Source organism: Mirounga leonina, unplaced genomic scaffold (assembly GCF_011800145.1).
Source record: "Mirounga leonina isolate KUSES-001 unplaced genomic scaffold, KU_Mleo_1.0 Mir_129, whole genome shotgun sequence".
Lineage (NCBI taxonomy): Eukaryota > Metazoa > Chordata > Mammalia > Carnivora > Phocidae > Mirounga > Mirounga leonina.
Window position 1 is genome coordinate 51,992,576 of NW_023270323.1, and position 5,765 is coordinate 51,998,340.

General features: G+C 36.9%; 1 pseudogene; it reads left to right on the plus strand.

Moving 5' to 3' along the window:
• The first annotated feature begins 5,489 nt into the window (after window positions 1-5,489).
• LOC118010261 lies at window positions 5,490-5,765 on the plus strand (annotated as a pseudogene).

Genomic DNA, 5,765 nt, shown 5'->3' on the forward strand with positions numbered 1-5,765 from the left:
ATGGGCTTGAGCCATATGAAACTGTCAGTCCTTTGATTTATGAAAAAACATAGTTTCACCTTACAAATATGACTTCAAAGTTCCTGATATTACTTACTTGAAGGGAAAGAGAATGGGATTTCAGAATCAGTGGAAAAAAGTATCAAGTTCATTTTAATTTTTCTGACTCTTCTATGTGTCTCTCTTCCCATTTATCTTGAGAAATTTGACCTAGATGCTGACAAGGTCTCAGAAACTCCTGGAAAATCTAATCCTAAAAGTGGTCTCTTTTCCTGTGATCTCTGCAGTAGTTTTCCACAAGATTTCCACAAGCCTGTTGACTGGAATATAATATATTCCCTCCCACCCCCATTTTTTTAAATGGGAAAATGCTGAAATTATGAGGAATTTATTTATTTTTTTTGGTAAAAGGTTGTGAGTGTTATTTTTCCAATGTGTTTCCTTATGAACAGCTTCTATTCTTGCACACTACAATTTGCATAACTTTAGAAGTCAGAAAGACCCTGAGAATTTGTTTATGACTCATAATTACAGTAACTTACAGTGGCACTATGATTTGTCCATTTCAGGGTGATCTAGATTCTTAAAAATTTACTTAAATAATTTAAATTCTAGATTCTACTCTCACTAACTTTTGCTTCCTTCACAAAATTTTCTAGAAGCTCTTGTGCACTTCTTAATTTTATCCTTTTATAACCAGCAGCCCTTAAAATTGATCTATTTTAGAAACTGTTCCCATTGTACACTACACAATTTATGCATAAAAATAAATTGGTAAGATGTTAGAAGTATAGTGTAATTATTTAAGATATATTGATCAAACTAGGCTTTCAATGAGCTCATCTTTGCTTGAAAAACACAAGGAAAAAAGTGGATAGAGTTGTAGAAAATATAATTTTTATAGCATATAAATAAATGATTCCACTAGGTGGTACTGTTGATTTATCCACTTGTGTGTAATGCACATTTTCATCTTCCTGAAAGCTGTAAGAGTAGGTGAGGTTTTTTTTTTTTTTTTTTCCTTTTTTTAATCTAATGAAAATTCCTGCATAGGAAAAAGCTGATTTGGGCAATTCTGTACTTGAAAAATGGGTGCTTCTTGCCATTAGAAACCTTATAAATAAGCTTCTACCAAATAGGTTAGTTCTTTTGGCATACAAACAAGAAGGTTGATGACATATATAACTTCCATCTGGATTCAATAGGTTTAGAAGCAAACTGTTTTTATCTCATCCATCTCTCGCTATTCAGGGATTGTTTTAAATAGGACTTATGTCATTGAAAATCTTTCTCCTTATCATCTGCTTTCTTTGGTAATCGGAGAATCTGGCATGCCCAAGGATTCCAGATACTCAGTGGCTCTGCAATCCATGTTGAAGGGAGGCAATTTACCATGGACTCTGTCTGCACATTTTTCCTGGGTATTCCAAGAATGCGAGGCCTTGACTACCTGGGCTATCTCTCAGGGTTGTGTTTGCAGGGAACAACCTTGGGAGATGTGGTAATGTCTCCCTCTAGAAAAGAGTAGGCTTGCTTTCATTTACTATAAAAGTGATGATTCCCCCAAGCTCAGTGTTCTTCCTCTGTAATGCAAGTATCCTCTGTGGCTCTTTGGCATTGCCCCCATGAGATCTGGAGAACATATGGAATTTATGCAGACTGGCTCCCTTGCCAGGAGTATTAAAGTGTTTTGTCTCTGATCCAGGGGTCTTGTTTTTTGCTTTTTTTTTTTTTTTTTTTCTGCCAGCACCCATGAAACAGTAAATCCCAGATCCTACACAGTTTCTGACAGTATTATCCTATTGTTCTCCATCCTCCTTAGAGCACAATAGATTTTGCTTCAGAATCAAATATGATTCAGATCGGAATTAAATCTGATTCATATGACTAACAAGTCATCTAGTGGAGTCCAGCTTTCTAATCTAATATACGAAGACTTCCTGCAACTTCTCTGAGTAGTAAATTGCCTGTTCTTAGGTTTAACCTTTCAATGGCAAGGATTCACTATGCATGAAGTAGCTTATTTCAATTTGGAACAGCTCTATTAAAAAGTTACTCTTGGTGCTGAGCCTGATTCTTTTACCTGTGTCTTTCTCCCAATAGAACTAGTTCTGTCTTTGAAAGTGAATTCAGGTATTTGTGGTCATTTTCCATGTGAGAACACAATTGTCTCCCTTGTCCAGGCTATCTGGTTCCTGTTATTTTCACTATTTCTGGTATGTGTTCATTCTGAATTCTCTTCTTATTGTGGTTGTTCTCCATTTGTTATATACACATGTATCAATTTTTCTTTTAAATAAAGTCCTCAAAAGTGGCAAAAATAGACATTTTAGGTGAGATCTGATTCTTCTTCACCCCAAGCATCTCTCCTTGTTCTTTTTCCTCCTGACCAAATTAAGAAAGTAAATGACTCATTCTAACTCATCTTTGAATCGTAGGAGCCAAGAACAATACCTAACACTTGGTGTGTTCTCATAAACAATTAATGAATAAATGACCTGTGCAGATTGGACTACCATCACTGCTACCATTCTGGATTCTAGTTTTGTGGCCTGACATTTGTATTTTATGAACATCATTACTCTATTGAGTTATATGAAGGGGATGGGAAGGTAAAAAAAAAAATAAACTCATATCCTGCCTCTGCTATTTACTAGATGTGTGACATTGAGCATGTTATCTCCTCATCTGGAAAATGGCAAATAGAGGACATCTATCTCATAGGGTTTTGTGAAGATTAAAGGAATTAGTATAAATCATGTAGAATGTGCAGACATGTGCATGGCATAGGGTGGGACTGTGTATGTGTTGCCTACATAATTATAAGTTGCCATGGAAGCAAACAATATCTCATATACTTCTAAGTGTAGGAGAAACAATGTGAAGAGTAATATGTACATGCCCAAAACAAGATAAACCCAGTGGGGTAAGGCTTCACAGAAGAGCTACCATTTTAGAAGCACTGATAGAAGGGAAAAAGATTCCCAGCGACCTAAATGAGCACAGGTCTACAGTTAGGAAACTTTTTTTCTTTTCTACTGTTATTATTAATTAACATAATATGGGAAATGTATACTGTCAAGAAATTTTAAAAGAAAAGCCAAAAATAGCACTGCTCACAGATGGAAAACTATCATTTGTATAACACTTCACAGTTTATAAAAACAGCTTTATCCACATCATCTCATTTGATTCTCAAAACAAACAAAAGCAAAAGAACTAATCAATACCTTTATAAGGTAAGCTCTATCTTCTCCTTTATGAGAAATAATAGAGTTTGATGTGATTGCTTAAGAAGCAATGATATTCCTATTAGCCAGATAGATGGGTAAATATTACAGTAAAAACAAATCTCCATTTACAACAGTAAAGTCATAGACAGTAGAATGTGTCAGACTTCCACACATAGAAGCCCAACAAAGATGGAAAATAAAACTAAGAACACTTGAATAAATATGGAAACAATTCTAATTGCTGCATGGGAACAATAGAAGTAAATGCTAGAAATGGTATTTTCTCCCCTATACAAATTTATACATTTAGTGCAATGCCAATAGATGCATGAATGGTACTTGTGTTTCTATATTTGTGTTAGTTCCACATTGTTAAATACAATGACTTTTTCTGGAATCGTTCTGTCAACAGATATTGAGAACCTATTATTGCTAAGCACTGTACTAGATACCGGGAAATAGCTACAAAGAAGGCAGGGCCTTTATTCTCAAGGAACTCATGTTTAGTAGAGGAAGACAAAAGCTAACAAGTAAGCAATAAATTAGGTAATACCAGGTATTGATCAATACTATGTAGATGATAAATAGTCTAATATGGAAGGGAGTAATTTAAGGGGATTTGCTTTATTCACACCTGTTGCTGAAAGTCTTTCTAAGGAAGCAATATTTGATTTAAAACATGATAAAAAGAGAGAAGAATTACAGAATTCAGAGAAAGGAGTGTTCTAAGAAGAAAGAACAGCAAATACAAACACTAGGGAATAAAAATAATCTTGAAGTGTTTAAGGAAACAAAATTTTTAAGTATGAATTGAGCGATTATAAACAAGGGTGGAGCAGAGGCAGATGATGTTGGGGAGAAAGTTAGATTATTAAGACCCTTTGGAGATCAAATAAAGAATAGTTTGTTTTAAAGTAAAGTTTTTTTTTTTTTTTAAGGTTTTGGTGTAATGTGGTTTGGTTTGCTCTGATTTCTGTGTGAAGGATGGAATTTGGGAAGTGGTGCGTGGTAGCTATGCATGCGTTAGACCAGTTGCAAGTTGATATAGTGTCTCAGGAGAACGGAAAAGATGATTGGGGTTTTAGGAATGGGAACAGTGAGGGGATTAGGGTTATATAATGGAGGAAAAGCTGACCAGCCTTATACATGGGAAGGTAAGAGATGAGATGAAAAGGGAAGACTCAAGAAAGTTGTAGGTTTTTGTTCTGCCTAATTGCAAAGAATGCAGTACAATTTTTCAGAACTATCTTTTGGCAATGGATTCAGAGGGAAAAATACAGAACGATCTTAAATAGAGCCAAGTAGAAACGTTATGTTGGCTGCTAGATATACCAGTAGAGAGCTCAGAGGAAACATCTGATCTAGAGACATACGTTTCAGGGCTATTATGGTATTGATGGTATTGGAAATAGTAGAAACTTATGAGCTTCCCCAGGAAGAGACTGTAACTAGAGAAGAAAAAAAGAATATGTGATCGAGTCCCATAGTATTGGTATTAAAATTATTCAAGAGGAAGAACCAGTAAAAGACAACAAGAAGATAGAGCCTACAAGGGAAGATGTGGGCCAGTTTAACTAAGGTATACCAGAAGCCTAGCTGAATGCTCAACCTAACCAAATGCTGCTCAGGGTTTATGTACAATGAGGACAAGAATTAACCACAGAACCTGATATAAGACCTGCTATATGATAACCTAATGTATGATATAAAGTTCTTTGTGACTGAGCATCTTAATTCTGACTGAAATATACTAGCAAGTACATTGAGTTCCATAATATGTAATTGTTTTGTATATTAACTTACCTTCAATACTGATTGCTAAGTATTTTGTAATCAACAACTTTTCCAATTTTCCATTTTGTGATGAACAAGATCTCACACTTATCATTCCTCATCTGTAATTTGCCTTTGATTTAAAATGTACTGTTATGGGGCGCCTGGGTGGCTCAGTCAGTTAAACGCCTGCCTTCGGCTCAGGTCATGATCCCAGGGTCCTGGGATCAAACCCCACATCAGGCTTTCTGCTCCATGGGAAGCCCGCTTCTCCCTCTCCCTCTGCCTGCTGCTCCCCCTGCCTATGCTCTCTCTCTCTGTCAAATAAATAAATAAAATCTTCAAAAAAAATAAAAGGTACTGTTACTGGATCATAAAGAATAACCTAAATATATTTTCAATTTGAATTAAAATAGAGCCTTGCAGGGCATCAGTAAGGGCAGAAGCAGTGTGGCTGGGATTGGAGCTGGGGTTCCATCCGCAATGGAACTCAGCGCCGCGTACCTCCGGGAGAAGCTGCAGCAGGACCTGGAGGCAGAGCATGTGGAAGTCGAGGACACGACTCCCAAGCATTGGCGTCCAGCTTCCGAGTCCTGGTGGTGTCGGCCAAGTTCAGGGGGAAGCCACTGCTTCAGAGACACCGGCTGGTGAACACGTGCCTAGCGGAAGAGCTTCTGCACATTCATGCCTTTGAGCAGAAAACCCTGACCCCAGAGCAGTGGGGCCGTGAGCAGCAGAAATAAGAGACCAAGGCCTGCA